Genomic DNA, 19,352 nt, shown 5'->3' with positions numbered 1-19,352 from the left:
TGCATATCCATCCGTCTACGGATGAAGTGCTGTGCTAAGGTTAACTTGAGAACCTAGACCCTTCTGAAATGACATCTAGAAATGAGAGGTAAACGGAGGACCTCTATCTGAAATGATAGACAAAGGAACTCGATGTAACCTCACATTTTCATTAATGTAAATCTTGGCATAATCTTTGTCGGATCATTAGTCTTGACCACTAGAATGTGAGAAGACTTAGTCATCCTATCAACTATTACCCAAATGGAGTCATGTTGTCTGTGAGTACGAGGCAACCTGTGATGAAATCCATAACTCACTGAGAAACTCATTTCTCAGTTCGAGGTCAACTAGATAGAGATCTTATCACATCCCACTTCCAAGTGGGAATATCAATCTCTTGACTCATACCTCTTTGTTCTGATGTTCTACCTTGACTGGCAATCGGGGCACTTACACACAGAATCTTCTACATCTCTTTTCATGTCATTCCACCAATGGAATTCCCACATATCGCGGTATGTCTTAGTGGAACCTAGATGAATAGAATATCTGGAGTTATGGGCTACAGCAAGGATATGCTTTCTCAACTCGCCAACATCATGAACACACAATCTACCCTGGTAACGAAGACACCATCTCCCCCTTGGGAGAAAACCTCCACTCTCTGATTATGGACTACACCCTTAAGTTCAGTAAGATTGGGTCACTCTCATGCTTTTCCTTAACGTCCACTACCAAAGAAGATTTTGCCCCATTCTGAATTGTTAGACCACTATCTGATATGCTCATAAGGCGAACTCCCATGCAAGCAAGCCTGTTAACTTCCTTTACTAGTTCCTTCCTTTTTTCATCAACATAGGCTACACTAGCCATAGATAATCTTCTAAGAGCATCAGCTACTATATTTGTCTTACTAGGATTATAATGCACACTCATATCATAATCCTTAAGGAAGTCAAGCCATCTCCTCTAACGAAGATTCAACTCTTTCTGGGTGAACACATACTGAAGGCTCTTATAATAAGTGAACACATCTACATGAACACCATATAAGTACTGTCTCCATATCTTGAGTGCAAATACTATTGTTGCAAGCTGGAGGTCATGAGTTAGATAGATCTTCTCATTAACCTTAAGTTGTCTAGAAGCATAAGCTATAACCTTATCTCGCTACATCAACACACAACCTAGTCCAACTCTGGATGCATCTAGATCACATAACCATTTGAACCCTCTAGTAGAGTCAAGACAGGAGTTGTAGCCAATCTAGTTTTCAATTCTACAAAGATTTTCTCACAATTATCTGACAATTGGAACTTGTCCAATTTCTGAGTCAACGTAGTCAATAGCAAGTTATTGATGAAAATTTCTTCCACGAACCTTCTTTAATAACCCGCTAGATCTAAGAAACTTCTGACATCTATAGAAGAGGTAGGTTAGGGTCATTATTTTGCTTCTTCTATCTTTTGTGAATCTACTTCGATCCCTTCGCTAGATACAATGTGACAAAAGAAAGCTACGGATTGCAACCAAAAATCACTTTTGCTAAACTTAGTGAATAAGTGGCGATCCTTGAGAGTCTGTAGAACAACTCTTAGATGACTCGCATGTTCTTCCTCATTCCTAGAGTAAATAAGGATATCATCAATAAGGACGATGACGAACAAGTCCAAGTACTATTTGGACACTCTTATAATCAAATCTATAAAATCTGCAGAAGCATTGGTTAGTCCAAATGACATAACTACAAATTCATAATTGCCATACAGATTTTTGAAGGTTGTTTTTGGAATGTCGCTATCTCTGACTCTTAGCTATTGATAACACTATCTAAGGTCCATCTTTGAAAAGTGACTAGCACCCTGAAGTTGGTCTAACAAGTCACCAATCATGCGGATGGGATACTTATTCTTAATTGTGATCCTGTTCAACTTTCTATGGTCAATGCACATTCTGAGAGAACCATCTTTCTTCTTTACAAACAACACTGTACACCCCATAGTGAAATACTAGGTCAGATGAAGCCCTTATCTAGAAGGTATTTCAGCAGCTCTTTCAATTCCTTAAGCTCCGCTGGAGCCATTCTGTAAGGAGAAATAGAAATAGGCTCTGTATCTTGAAGGAGATCAATTTCTAAGTTGATTTCCCTTTCGGGAGGAACTCCAACAAGATCTTCTGGAAACACTTCTGGAAACTCACTGACTACTGGAACTGACTCAAGAGTTGGGTTTTAAGAGCTATAATCCATAAGCCAAACTATATGATAGTGTGACCCTTAAAGATCATCTTTCTGGCCTTAAAGTAAGAAATGAATGGACCGAAAGGCGGTAAGTTACTACCCTTCCGCTCTAAGATTGGTTCATTTGGAAACCGAAAATGAACAATCTTAGTTCTACAATCGACGGAGGCATAACAGGAATGTAACTAGTCCATGCCTAGAATGACATTGAAGTCTACCATTTCTAATTCCATAAGATCTGTTAAGGTGACTTTGTAAGAGACTGTGACAGGGCAATTTCTATATACCCATATATATATAACTGAGTCACCAATTTGAGTAGAGACAGAGAAAGGCTCTGAGAGAGTTTCTTAACTAACACTAAAGCTTATTGCTATACTGAGTTACAAAAAACAAAGTCATCTCTTATGTCTTTCCACTGAGTGAACCATATATGAGTCACATTCTTAAGCTAATAGGATGCCAATTTCACCTATCACTACTGTATACTTGCATCACACTTAATATTTTCTTGATCTCATCAATGAACTTCTGTGAGTCCTTACCAACTTGTGACCCTAAAACTCAGGTGGATTCATCCGTACAAAATCTCAAACTCTATCTACCATTAATCCATCATTTCAATTGGTAGGAACTTGAACCTACTGATCGTTCTTGTTAGTCATACTATGAGTCAAAAATTAAATTGATATTCCAAAACTCTTCATTCAAAACCTCTTGATACGGGTCTACAGGAAATGCATTAACATTGCATGCATTAACATTCCACGCATATACTCAATTAGAAGGCATCATCTTAAGCACGCAATGATGGATTAGAAAGTAGATCATTTTGGTGCACGATAAGAATATCATGAAAGTGAGTTTTTCTAAAACACTTCATAGACTCACTCTCATTAGATGCAGTGAACTTCACAACCATGAAAAGGACTCTACTTGGTACGGCTTTTTAAACATCCTAGGATATTTAAACCTAGTGCTCTAATACAATGGTCGTCACGCCCTGAGCTACCCCCGAGACGTACACGCAGGACCTAGGACTACATGTGATCCCAACCTAACCATGTTGTCATGATCATGAGAATACTAAGATAATAAACGGATGTGAAACCTAAAGTATATTTAAAATGTAAAGATGGGGAATACTCATATACTATACTTGAGAAATTTCAAATGCTGATGAGTTCAATACAAAAAAGTTATTAACTCAACACCAAGATGAAACTAACTATGTCATATACTATATTTGAGAAATTTCAAATGCTGATGAGTTTAATACAAAAATTTATTAACTCAACACCAAGATGAAACCTACTATGTCTAAAATAAGCCTCTAACTAACTAGAAATATCGGGACAAAACCCATCTAAGTCTAGCAAAAACTGAAAATAAATGACTACAAGACTGAAATGAACTCGTGACTATTGTCCTCGGGGAATGAGGACTCACTACTGAATCTGCTGAACTGGAGATCGGAAATCAATCTAAGCGCAATTTGGATGCTGAGAACCTGAAGCTACATCACGAGAAGATGTAGAGCACGTATGCGTCAGTACTTGGACTACTAAGAATATAGGATGGATAAATCTTGAATAAAACATAACTAAACAAGCAGAAGAGCAAGTATAATAATCGGAACATGATATATACTTAATTTTGATCTAGATGGACGCAATGACAAAATTTATAACATGCAGAGACTAAATACTAACTGATATATATATATGGTCGATGCAAGACCGTCTGACTAAACTAAGGGATCTACTAATAACCTATAATTAAATCACATGAGCTAAATGTGGAGTCTGATGTATATGCTCCATAGGGAGGAACCAATATACCCTGTCGGAGGTATAAAGGAAAGTTGGTGTGATCTCTAAATTGATGCCCACAGAGAGGACTTACAACCTACTTGGCTAGTAGTTCTGGAACTAATTGGGGATGCTGAACCCTTGCCAAACTCGGTATTATGCTACTCCCAATGAATAAAGTTATTATGACATTATGTCCAAATTTTTGTAAATACTGGATAGCTCAAAACTGAACATGCAAACTTAGAATTCTAAAATTAATATGATAATTATGCATTAATAACTGAGGCATGTATATCTGAAGTACATGAATTATCTGACCTAGCATGTGTACTTCAACAACTAAAGAAATACATACCTAGATTGTGAAATTCATGCGATAAAAAGAATAATGAATTTACAATCTTATTTGGAACATATATTTAATTAATTTTTGATGATCAGCTGTAATTCTAAAAACTTTAAGTTTCATCATGATAAGAGAATCAAGAACTTACTAAAAATGAGGGATCTAATGGATGAAAGGAACCCAGTAGTGAAATCTCACATACCTGCTAATGAAATCCATGGAGAAATATTAAAATTTCAGGGCTAGAACTGAGGGAACCTTGTTACGTTCTTGAACTAGGGTTCTTGACCTTTTTCTCCTTTCTTGCTTCTATTTTATAAGTTTTGAGATTTCACTTAGCGTTGTTTAAGTTATGTTTATAGGCTTAAACTGCCTAAAATCTGATGATATTGGGTCAAAACGACGTATCTTAGGGTTTACAAAAAGTGGGGAAAGACCAAAAGACCCCTGAGTTACTTGTTGTACAGATCCAATGACGACCTGGACTGATGGCCGTCGTTCAATGGACGATACATCATTTCGGTTGTAGGTTTGGTCCGCTCGATAGGGCTTTACTAAAACGGGCATAACTTCTTACTCGAAGAATGGATTTTTGCAAACTTGGTGTCTATGGAAAGATAATTGAATTATCTATATATCGTCAGGTCATTGGACACCTAATTAATTTAATGGTAAGAGTTATGACCATTTGAAGTTGATCCCACAACATTTTCCGCTTAACTGTCTGCTAATTTTTACCTACAGTCTTACCAATGGTCCGTATATCCATCTACGGATCGTTCTGGTCAATCGTGGTTCTTTTCATAGAGCGGGTAACTGGGGCCTTGATCTACGGACCCATACTACCCGTAGTCTGACCTACGGACCGTTAGTCCTTCCATCTTTTGACACTTAGTTAAATTCTCTAACCTGAGCTTTTTGGGGGCTTTAGACTCAACGAAGGATGCACAGTACAGTTCGTAGGTCAGACTACGGTCCGTCAATGGTAACCGTCGGTTGCACCTCAAGATTTCTGAAAAGCTGATTTCTGGTCTTTTTTAGATGCGGGGTGTTAAAAATTACCACACTTAAGTCTCAAACATCACATTATAAGGAATATCCTTTTCACAACAAGAGCTCAACATATCATATATGAGTCAATTATGTTAAATCTTAACTTACCAACATGCTCAATATTATTTCATAATGTCTCACCATATAAAAATGCACAACATAACTCAAAACAAGAAGAATTGCCAATTTTCAAGTCAATATCTCAAATTCACTGTAACTTCACTATAATGTCACAAAAATGCACATTTTTGCAACACTTCACTAAAAATCATAAAAATTTCATATTTAGTTACTCGTAAGACCAACTACCCTTCATTAGGAATGATATAAGTATAACGGGACATCATGTCGACCTCAGACTCCCATGTTGCTCCCTCAACTAGGTGGTTCTTCCATAACACTTTTAAGGAGGACACCTCTTTGTTCCTCAACCACATCATTTGACGATCAATGATCTCAACCGGAACCTCCTTGTAGGAGAGGTTATCCTTCACACCAAGACCCTCAATAGGAAGAATATAATCAGGATCACCGATACACTTCTTAAGCATAGATACATGGAAAATCGGACAAATCGAAGCCAATTCACTAGGGATTTCCAACTCATAGGATACCTTACCAACCCTTTGCAAGATTTCATAGGACCCATATAATGAGGACCCAACTTCCCTTTCTTTCCAAATCTAACCACCCCTTTCATAGGCAAAATTTTCAAGTACACCTTACTACCTTCTTCAAACTCTAGTTCTCTTCTCCTATGAACTGCATAAGCTTTTACCCGCTATAGGATGTTTTCAAGCGATTACTTATAATGTGAACCTTCTCAACAGTCCTAAAAACCGAAATCGAACCCAAAAGTGAAAACTCACTCATCTAAAACCATCCAATTGGAGATCTACATCTCCTACCATACAAGGCTTCATAAGGAGCCATAGATATATATTGATAATATCTATTATTGTAAGAGAACTCCACCAAAGGCAAATGATTATCCCAATTTCCCTTGAAATCAATGATACAAGATCTATACATATCATGAAGGATTTGAATAGTACGTTTCGCAAGACAATCCATTTGGGGATGAAAAGCGGTGCTTAACTTCACCTTGGTACCCAACCCTCATTTGAATGACTTCCGAAACCTAGATGTGAATTTTGCACCCCTCTCCGATATAATGGATAACGGAATACCACGGCGACAGAATATCATCTATGAAGATCCTTTCATAATCTTCCGTTGAATAAGTAGACTTGACGGGAATAAAATGAGCAGATTTAATCAAGCTACCCATAATTACACATACAAAGTCATATTGATTTTGTGTCCGAGGCAATCCTACCACAACATTCATATTGATGTCATTCCAAATTCCAAGTAGGAGATGGAATTTCTTAGAGAAAACCTCCCGGATTTTGGTGTTCCGCCTTAACTTGTTAAAAATTTAGACACTTAGCAACAAATTCCGCTATGTCCTTTTTAAAACCTTTCCACCAAAACACTTCCCTAAGGTCATGGTACATCTTTGTCGAACCCGGATAAATGGAGTAACGGGCCCCATGAGCTTCCTCAAGAATCCTTGGGAGGAATTTCAGAGTCTAAATCTTGGTCTCTTACTATATGGTATAAACATATATAATACGACCTCTAGCAATAGAATTTCCCCCCTTCCACTCTAAAATAGGATCATTTGGAAAGTTAAACTTCACCACCCTCGTTCTACAATTGATAGAGGCAAAGAAACAGTGCAACCAATCATACCCAATATTACATCAAAAACTAACATATCAAGTTGTACTTATTCAACATGAGTAACTCTATTGGTCAACATTGTAGGACAATTTCTATACACCATTTTTGCAACCACCGACACACCTACCGGGGTAGTAAGTAGAAAAAATTCATTAAGAATGTCGGGAAAAATTTCAAACTTCTTGTATCAAGGGAGTACTAAAATATAATGTAGCATCGAGATCAAGTAAAGCATATACATAATAAGAAAAACCTTTTAACATATGGTCACCGCACGGGAGAAGTCTCTTGCTTACCCCTAGAGCGGAGAGCATAAAAGCAATTCCTCTTAGGAGTATCATTAGAGCCACTTTCTTGCCTACTCTCTTTGTATTGACCCTTCACATTTGGGAAATCTCGACATTGTGCCCACTTTTACCACAACCAAAATAATTATCCATCCGTTTAAGTCAATCACCATAATGCTTCTTGCCACACTTCCCACAAGTTGGCTTCTTGGTTTGTGAACTAGTACCTCTACCCTTTTGAGGTTTTCGGTTAAACACCCTATCATCACCATCCTTAGAAAACTTGAAAGGAACTTGATTAGACAAACACTTCTTGAACCTAGTCTTGTCTTGGATATCAAGCCAAAACTTTCAAGAATAACCTTCAAAAGATTTTTCCCTCTTAGCATCTTTACTCATTCTCATAGACCTTGACTCTTCCACTTGTTGATCATGAACCATACGACGAGAAATGTTCATATTGTCATGTAGCGTAGCCGAATGACATTCGTCTTGCAAGTCATCCGACACTTCCATCGCAAAAATAGTTCATTTCATATTTAGGATTGAAACCAAAGAAGGATCATACTTTCACAATTTAGAGATTTTCAAAAAGTATTCAAGTACTCTAATACCTCCTTGGCGGAGGTTGATGAACTCCACCACCTTGGCTTCTATCTTCTCCCTAAGAAAGAATCTATCAAGAAAAACCTTCTTGAAAACTTTGCAAGCCACAGATCCCCCTCTTAAAGGCCTATTGTCTCTCTATTGGATGTACCAAGTTTGGCCAACATCTTTGAGTTGGTAATTGGCTAAATCAACGTTGTCACTAGTATTCAACCCCATAGCATAAAGAATATTGTTAACTTCATCAATGAAATCTTGGGGGTCTTCTTCAACCTTGGACCCATAGAAAGTAGGGGGATTTATTCTAGTGAAGTCCCTCAAACAGCAGGCCATAGTAGCAACATGTTGATTTTCTTGGGGTACAATCTCTCTATTCGCTTGGGCCATCATGGATTGAGCTTAAGTAGTGGCGGCTTGTGCTAGAGTAGTAATAGCTTGGGACATTTGGAAAATATCATCCCTTATAATACCATCCGTCAAAAGAGGAGGATTGACCGCGTCTTGGTCATCATTGACATCTTGTTCAAGAGGAGGGACTTGATCGCCACGATGAGGAACTCCCACATTTGTCATCTCTTCATTAAGTATTTGTGCCGCGTTCCTTCGAGTATTCATTCCTATAATCACAATAAAAGGATTAGATGCTAAAAGCACATACATCTAAACGCTAGAGGAAAGATATTGGACTTCCAAGAAAGTGAGAATTTCTTAAGCAGCATATAGATTGCTATTCATATGTTTTGCGCGCTTCAAAATTATGAATGTAAACCTATATAGAAGTGGTTGAGAGAGACATTTACTCAAACATATTCAACCTTATCATGCTCTTAAACCAAGTTTGTCACATCCGAGGAGCACCCGTTAGACGCAACCGGCGTCCTCCTCCTCCTTGAATACTAACACTTACCTCTTAGATTACATCATTACATTCATAGGCTAAAAATGCAGAATTTTTTAAAAGTTTTCATTACTACTACATGGAGGTTTATATAGACCTCTACATACACATAATAATATATCGAGTATACAATATACTCTTCGCATAGGAAGATTACTTATAAAGAGCAATTGACAAATCAAACTTTGGAGGAAATCATATTGTTTTTTATATGGACATGAATGCTGATGATTTATAGCCCTTTTTTACCCCCTTAAGTACTCAATAAAAGAAATCAATTAGGTGATAAATGGCCTTGTATTTGAATTAGATCATCCTCCGAAAATTCAAACTAATTCTAGATGTTACTTTATTTTATTTACTATTAGAACTTGTTAAGAAAAAACAGTTTAATTCACAAAACACATTTTGTTTCAACAAGCTTTATTCAAATAACTAATTATTTTTTGAATTAATGGATGAATCTTTTGCCATCCATAACAAAAACATCCTCTACCTTTTAGTGACATCTCAAAAAAGGCACTTCCTACCCTTGTCCCTTGAATAATAGGCAGAGGTTTTGTTTAGGTTTGTAGATAGTTTGTTAATGGGTAATGGGGCAGGTAACGGGTATTTAGAATTTTAGTTAAATAATTGGTCAATCGGAATTGAGGCACATGATTGTGCCACATGAACAAAATGAGTCTTCTGTCAGTGGGAGGGTTAATTTTACACTTAATATTGGACGACGAGGGCAATAATGGACAAAAAGTATAACAAAAGGTATTGACATATCATTTTCAAAAGTTCGGGGGTATATTTTTCCCTTATCCCTTAAATAAACACCCAACCACATTATTGCACTCCTAGATCTTTGAATTTTAGCCGCCTATAAAAAAAAGTAACAAATTATATATATATGAATGTAGCCATGTGTAACATAGTATATTAATTTTACGAGCAAAGTTGGAAAACCCCCCAAAATTGAAAGTGTTCTTCACAAACTATAGTGTTTATTTCCCTAAGGATAAATTAAGAATTATCTACTATTTATTAAGACTCGAAATTTCTGATATCTTAATTTCTCTCTTCTTTGTACTATTTATGATATCCCTAAAATTAGGCAAAAAATTAAATGTGTGATCCACTTGGTGATGTTCGTGGTGCTCACAGATCATGTAATCTTTATCCAGATTGCCTTTCTCTTGATTCATATATTTCAACCTCAGTTTGTGAGCTCGTCCAAGTCCTCCTTTCACATTTGGCATATCATCGAGTACCACCTTCGTTCGTCTTCAATTTTGTCATGTATTGTTCTTTTAAGTGACGATCATCATGTTCTCCTTTCTTATTTGGCGAGTTCGAATTTCCCTTTTTATTTGCTGACCTTTCCCAATTAATTCAAGGGCTATGCACTGTCTATTTTTAGGAGTTCATACCCATGTGGCGATCCACCCTTCTTTCTAGGTGATCAACAATATGGAGTTTACACTTCTTAATACATTTTTGGGTATTCTTTCATACATTCATCCTTGGTTTTTTCTTTAGCCTTCATAGCTGCAAAAACTGAAAACATCATTAGAATAGGAAAAAATTAGGTATTGGGGATACTAGTTATTGAGCTAAATAGTCCTTAAATGAGTCCTAATTTTACCATTTATCACATAACATGACCTAGAGGCAAAAATATTGAGTTTATTCTTTTAAGACTAGTATGTCTCAATTTTTACTAGATTTACGCTCTGAGGGACCGTGTCAAAAGTTTTATTATTAAAACATGGTTTTGTGAAAGATATACAATTTCATCATATCTTTAGGTTTTAAAGAGATTTACCCTTAAATTCACTAGGTTTTCCATTTTGATAGATCTAATGCTTTTACATATGGTTTGAGCTAAATCTACCCTGACTTGTACATTGTTTATAATTTTTATGATTCCAAAACACATTTTGGATAGGTAGGGGATCTTTCATATTTTCTTTTTTCTATTTTGAGTCTAAGGAATCATTCTTGATTTCCCTAGGGGATCTGTAACACCTCAAAACTTATGAGACCGGAACACAAGAAAGATGGGTGAATCACGACAGGGTTCACGTATCGTGAATGGAATCACTGTCCATTGACTTATTAATGGTTAAAACCTTACCTAGGAATGGTGGACCATGAGACCCTTCATAGGTTTTGGACAACCACACGAGTCGTACTAGTGCTCGTGGTATGATATAACCTCTCAGGACCTAACATCAGACCACAGAGCCCTCCACAGGTCACAGTCGGGATGACAGGCCTTGGGAGTGTCCGTGGACATGAGAAAAGCTAACGCAACTGATGGACCACGATGACCTTCACGGTCTGTGGTCCTCCACATGTTCCGTGGTAGGGCTCGTGGACAGGACCCGAGAACTAGTAGCGACTACTAGCAGATCACGACCCAGTCGACGGGTTGTGGTCCTTATAATGGTCCATCAATGGGACAGTGGTTAACCTCGACATATTTAAAGTCAAAGGTCATTTGGTCTTTTCGCCTATGTGTTGGAAACCTAACTATGTCGTTTGACCCCTAAACTGCTCAGTTTTTGTAAGTTTTAGCGTAGTAACTTTGCAATCAACCATTCACAAAAAATATATCAAACACTGAACAAAAGGGGGAAAATAGGCAATATCTTTCTCAAGAATATGCATCAAGGATTTTCCAGGTGCATCTTCATAGACACCCTAGGACACTTGAAATATGTGCTCTAACTCCATGTTTCTTACAACCCAATTCTACACCCTAGACCTGACTGACACTCAAGAACCATTGTTTTCCCCAAGTGAACCCTGATCGTAGCATACTATAAGAAGAGGAATAACTTAAGCATATGCAAAACCTTAAAATTAAATTAAATTCAAATACTCAGCTTTATGATAATCTGAAAAATATTGAATAAACAACTCTGAATAAAAATAATATATTAAACTCACCATAAATAGGAAACTTAAGTCCTTAAAAGTTAAGCAAAATAAATGAAAAGACTTCTCAAACCCTATTATTTATCTATAGAGGCTCTTACAGAAAAATATGGAAGTCAGGGCCAGACCCACGACATGTTAATAATTAATATAATGGAAAGTACAAGTGGAACTCTCCAGAAAAAAAGAGGTTCACCAAAGCTAACTCAAACTAGATATCGTACCAACGAAGCGTCTGTTGATTATCCTAATTACCTATATCTGCATCATGAAACTATAGAGGTTAAATGGATCAGTATATGAAATGTAATATCATGTAAGAGGAATTTTAAAGAATAACATAAGCTTGAACTTGATAAAAAAAGAAACATACTTATATCATCTCAACGCACCCAACTAACTCAACTTAGAAATATGATACTCAACTAAAAGATAAGATATTCACCTCACTGAGATATGGCTCAACTTAATAATAGGATACTCGACTCTTAGTACTCAAACGCTAGATACTAAACTCAATACACGGTAACTATAAGAGACGCAATATTTGAAAGTTTTTAAAATAGTAAAAATGACTTCAGTGAATTTAGGAACACTATATATTTAGTTTGTATGCAAGGACACAATATAAATTTGTTTGTATACAAAAATACAAAATGAAATTTATGTATATAAGTATACAAAATGAAATTTGTGTATATAAGAATAAAAAATGGTCTCAGTGGGAGTGTCTCTAACCGACAATCATCATTTATGAGCTTTGAGATAATACAACGTTTTGCCTCACGCTGCTTAGGGCATCTTATATTTTGTCGGGGGTATAGAACCTAACTACTAGGTGTATCTCATAGTCTATACTAAAAAGCACTAAGGTATCATGTGAAAAGTATGAATCTGTTCTACCTATGGTGTCTACATGGTCTATGGGGGCTGTGAGTTGTATGACCTATTTTTCATATCAACATTCAATACTACTCCAATAATATAACTATATCATATGTTAAAAACATAACTCATTCTGTGATTTGAAATAATTACTCAAAAACCAACCTAAAGACTCTAGGAAATATGTGTTTCTTCTCTTGCTTAAACATGAAAACATTTACTCTTTACGGAAAAACTAACTCAAAGGCTCTACTAGAAATCAATGTTTTCTTTAATGTTTAAATTTAAAAACAGTTATTCTTTGGAATACATAGTCCCATACACTCTTTTGAGAAATACAACTTCACTTACATAACTCAAAACTAAAGCCTTAAAATAAGTTTAAAATATTTGTTTAAGACTTTTTAAAATAGGGTTCATGCCAAATTAAGAACCTGAACGGCTCAATTTAAGGTTTTCAATGACCATAGATAGAACTCAATACTGGAACTCAAGAACTTCAATAATACTACTCATTGCAAGAATGCTCAACTGAAAGGGTTCATGCGGAGTTAAGACCATCAACTACTCAACTCAATGACTTAAGGATGCTTCTCATATCAAGAACACTCAACTGATAGGGTTCATGCAGAGTTATGGGCATGAACTACTCAACTCAAGAACATCATGGATAACATTTAACAATCCCATAATTAGGAATATACTCTCAAAAGTATTATGAACTCAATGCTCAAAATATAGAACTTGAAGATACTACTCGTCTCAAAGATATCTAACTTATGGAGTTCATGCGGAATTTATGGGTATGAACAACTCAACTCAAGGGTCTACATAAAAGTATAGAACTTCTGTATACGACTCTCCTCAATCTCATACTTACATCCTCAAAACATAGCTCGAATCAATAGTTATCGTCAAAGGATTAACAATTAAAATCAATGACTTTCTTCAGCTCTACTCTTAAATCTCTCTTTAATATGGATAATGGATTGAAGAGTTATGAATAATGATATGAAGAATATCATAATTATAAGGTAGACTCAGGAATACATTATCCTCTCTCTCATTCTCAATTTCTCGAGTCTAATAATAAGTAACTAGAAATTGTAGAAGACTCTTCGAAAAGACTCAAAAGGACTTACCCAAAAATGTTCGAAAGAACTCTCAAGACTTGACACTCAACTCTACCTTGAATTTTATTTAGGAATTAAAGGTTTTTATTTGTGATAGGAATGATCTGGTGATGTTTAGGAGTATTTTGATATTGTTAGACAGTGGAAACAATAAAAAAAAATCATTGTCTATAAGCAAGTCCGTGATGAAGAGATTGTCACGCCATGAGGTTACGCCCTAGACGTGGACATGAGATCATGAACACAACTGACCCCAAATAAACCCTACTTGCATAATCATGAGTATACTATAGATAATAAACATATGAGGAAGCTTAAAACATGAAGTAAATCTAAAATGATGGAGAAAACTCATACACTAAACTTAATATATATGAGTCTAAGAGTTTTAATACAAAAGAGATATCAAACTCAAATACTAAGATCAATCTAATTATGTATGGAATAAGATGAATCTAAGGTGAAACATTAAGTAACCTTAACACTTGGGGAAAATTTAATTTCATTGGTGAAATCCCATACAAAATGAAGGATCGTTCGAGTCTTAGCTCAAATTTTTTTGGGGTGTTAAAAATATACATGTTCCAGTTCAGAATGTTTCAAAAATATACATGTTCCAGTTAAGAATGTTTCATTATCAATACATTAATGTTGCATTTTTAGTTAGTATCTCAGAATATCTATACTAACTAATATTTGTTATCGCGTAAACTTGTGTATAAGATAATATAGTGTTTTAGTTTTAATGACTGATAGGTTTAAATTATTATTTTATAAATTTTGTGATATAAAATTCCCGCGCGATGCGCGGGTAAATTTTCTAGTTTGCAATAAAAAGAAGGGGAATTCTATCTTTACGACATGCAAATGGTTTTTAAAGTGTTTGATAGTCCATTTTGGGATATCCAAATAAAATTGAATGGTTCAACAATTATCATGTTATTTATTAAGTATGTTTAGTATGAAATATAGGTAGATTGATAATTATTTTGGGCAAGTTTCAAACTCACTTGATCCCTAAAAAAAAATACCTCCATTAAATTTTTCAATCCCAAAAATAGAGTATATTGTTCCGGAACCATGCTACTATGTTGCTGGTAGTCATAGCATTAGTGAAGAACTTTGTAAAACTTCTCTTCCATGATAAATATTTAGTTTGTGTTAGAATAAAAAATGGAGAGTTGTAGCCTGTGAAGAAAGCAATGACATGGAGGTTCAAAAATAAAGGGAGATAAGTGTTCTTGAAGCAATTTATCTAAGGAATATAGAATTCCACCAAACATTATTACTTCAATGTTAGGGGATTTGTTTTTAATTTGTGCCTTGTTTTGATAATAGGTTGTTGTGTCGAGGGTCTTGGAAAAAACAAACTCTCTATTTCCCAAGAGTAGAACAAAGGTATGCATACATCCTATCCTCTCTCTCCATATCCCGCTTCGGGGGTTACATTGGGTATGTTGTTATTGTTGGTTTGTTTCTTCTTAAAAGATACTTTTTGAAAATAAAATCTTTTCATATTATCCTTTTTTAAAGCAATTTTTTAAATCAATTTTTATTTCAATGCAATCCTTCTATGGGTCCGGGAGACGAGACAGTTTATAATGAGCGACACACATCTATAGTATACCCATAACACCTGCTAAAGCATAGGAGTAATGGCATAACAGTTGATTATTATGAAGAGTCTCATATCTAGAACCTGTGTGCATGGAAATAAACATCAATTTAAAAGAATTAATATCCACAACTTAAATTAGATCAATAGACATGATTTTAGAAGAAACAAAACAATGATAACTACACACAGTGTAATCCCACAAGCGAGATATGGGGAATGTAGAATGTACGCTGACCTTAATCCTAACACTCTAGGGTAGAGAAGTGTTACAATCAAGACACTCGATGCAACAACGTATTATCAAAACTGGCTTGAAATAAAAAGAATCACAAGATAGAATTATCGTACATTGAAGTAATGAAGGACTACCTGAATAAATTGCTTCAACAACTCTCATCTCCCATTGTTTATGAACCAACAACTCGCCCTTTTTGTATCGAACACAAATATATAATATAATCAAGACAAGGAAATGTTAGCAACTAGTACATTAATGTTATCACTATATATTGTATAGTAGCGTAGTTCAGGATCAATTTTCTCTTGTTTTGGGTTTTAGAGTTTTAAAGGGGTGAAATGAGTTTGAAACTGGCCCAATAAACTATCAAATGCTACCTATGTTTCAAATTTTTGTTCTTATATTTTGACGGATGGTGGTTTCCACCATCAGGCTAGAAATCCTTATAGATCGTCATTGTCTTTGATCAGTTGGATTTCTTGAATTTTGCAGATCTTTAAAAAGTTCATTGGATCTTGAATAGTAGGTTCTTTTTTAACCTTATTTTTGTTATTTCATATTATCAATATTAATTAACTATTAATGAAAGAAGAATAAAATACATATCCATAAATTTCTGATATCAAGTACACTAGTAAAGAAATCATAAAACTACTTTAAATTACCTTAGGGGTATATTTCATAGTTTGTGTGTACAAATATAATGGCCACACCCCACATGGGCAGCTGTTGTTCACGTAAATATTTATATTATTTACTATGAATTTGATATGTTCATTTGATCGAAAATTTCATTCCTCTTCTTCCAATTAAAAATCAACTTCATTGTTTTTTTTACATTTTTATCAAAAATTACAAAATGCATTGGAGGAAGACTATCAAGATTAGGTCACCCCCTAGACGAGGTGGTAATACTAATCAAACCTTTGATTAAAGAGAGATATGTTCTACAATAGATGTGACAACGTAATGGATTTGATCCTTATGGTCCACAATGCTCTATTTTCCTTTAGGGTAATGCTCAATCCCTTTCATGTAGCCATCAATTTACTATCACAAAAGAACCACAAATGTAGATTATATTCATCCACCACATTTAGATCAAATTCTAGTATTTCCTTACCACTGCTGTACAAATGGAACCATGTACCTAATGTTTTTGAATGATATGTCTTTTCTATGCAACTTCCAAAAAATTGTGCCACTATAACACAACTGCTGTTCACACTTAATACATCCAATCCAACGCAATCATCCTACTGAAATAATTACGGTGTAATGAATTAATCTAAGATTTTGCAAGTACAAATTGTTGATGTGTATTAATTAAATTCAAACAGTAAGAACGATATTAATTTATTGATGATATTAATGTCTAGATCTATTATAGCATCTTATTCTTCTATATCCTCGAAATCTAGATGATGAAAAAATACATTTATTTTTTTATTGATAAGAAAGTTATGTAGTTGCACACCTTCCTTTAGTCAGGTGACTTCACACTTACACTTATCAAAACAAAATATTCATTCAAATCTAAACAAACAACAAAATTTAAAAAAAATTATAGTGTATATAAATTAAATAAAAGGTTAAGAATATTTTAGAAAAAAATGTTCTATAATGGTTTCAGAAAGCAACAAAGAGAGTTTAATAAACAATTAGTCTCTTATATTTTCAAATTCAAACATAAAGAAGCTACTGGGAATTGATAAAATAAATTTAACAAATATCAAGTATTTGTGCTTGCTACATCATGGTGAATCCATTACAGTTTAGTTATTTATCCTTCTATTGTACGACGATTGCAATGGTTTTGATGTTTAAAGTACAAACTAGAGTTGTGTTTGATCGCACCTTCTTTTTGCAATTTTATAGGAAAGACATATCATTAAAAGACGGTAGGGACGCGGATCCACCCTTGTACTAAAGTTGTAAGGAAATACTAGAAATGTATCTAAATATGGTCGATGATTATAAACTATGCTTGAATTTCTTTCGGGACGTTGATTAGAGATGTTGCATGAAAAGAATCTAGCTTTGTCTCAAAGGTAAAGAGACCACCGTGAATAGCAAGAATTAGGAAAAATATATTTAACTTCTAATTCAATCATACTTTGTAATATCAATTGCAGAGAAGGTTGCGTGTTTTGGAAAACTTGTTTCTTATATTACTACTCATCATGGTACAAATCATTTTCTTTTTGGTGTCTTAGTTTGGATGATCTAAACTTAATGCATGATGGTGATTGTGGACTGTTGATAAAATGTTTAAAACCAAAAAGGCTTATTGTGTATAAAATTAAGAGGTGATGAAATTTTAGATTCAATGAACATATCAATTCGCACAACATCTTGCATAACATTATTTAAAAGTAGTGTATATTTTCATGCATATGAGAATGAGGCAGGAGATTTGAGATACATAATTTTAACTACTCATTTCTTCCTATCAAGACCATCAAAATCAATTTTTACTTTTGGCCAATATGTAATAATAAGTCAATATTATCATTATGTAAAATGTTTTCTCAACCATGTAATCATTCTAGGAAAGTTCATCATTTCTGCCAAATAGAAAATGACAGAGGTTTCTATCATATATTATTATAAGTGGGAAGCTCTAACCTTAAAAGTTGAATTACCATTTTGCCCCTCCACCAAATTAAAATAAATTAATTATTTTTTAAATACTAATATTTAATTACATAATGATAGAATATGAAGTCTAACAACTACACTTTAATGTTTTAGTTATGACATTAAAATTATAATTAATTACGTTGAATTAAATTAGAGTAGAAGACAATAATCTATGTAACTCTTCGAATTTTGTGATTCTTTGAATTTTGAAATTAATATAAATTTATTTATCATGAAACAATAATGTATGAAACTCTTCAATTTCTGTGATTCTTTGAATTTCGAAACAAAAATAAATTTATCGATCATGATTCAATATGCACCATTAAAAACTTTTGGTAGGTGAAAAGACAATCAAACATCACTATAAATATCTGTTAATTGCTTCCTAGGTCATCACATTCTGTTCTTTTCTATCATCTACTATTCGCTTTTCTTCTTCTTAGATTTATCATATGAATACAAGTTGATAAGAAGCTAACTGAGGAGAAGAACAAATAGCTTCATTCTGAAATTAAAAGAGAAGCTTTCTTAGAATATAGTTCAACTGTTAATTAACAGTATAAGATATGACTTATATATTTCTTTAGATCTTTCTTATGTTATACTATGATTTTATGTTTTTTTTTTCATTTTGGAGTTGCGGTATGGTTGTCCAAAATGGATTGGTATGCAACCCATATTTTTACGTAATTATGTATTATTTTTCATTGTTATGAAAAGAAAAATTCCTTATTTTCGTGTTATTTTTTTTTAAGTGTTATTTAATTACAATTTTTTTATTAATACGTGATGAGTTTGATCATATTTGAATAGTTTATGCAAAATATGCTTTTTTTTTAAATAGAAGTAATTTAAATAAATACATAATAGTGATGTTAGGGGAAATAATAATGATATACATATACATATATATATATATATATATAT

Source organism: Solanum pennellii, chromosome 8 (assembly GCF_001406875.1).
Source record: "Solanum pennellii chromosome 8, SPENNV200".
Classification (NCBI taxonomy): domain Eukaryota; kingdom Viridiplantae; phylum Streptophyta; class Magnoliopsida; order Solanales; family Solanaceae; genus Solanum; species Solanum pennellii.
This window is presented reverse-complemented; position numbering follows the sequence as displayed.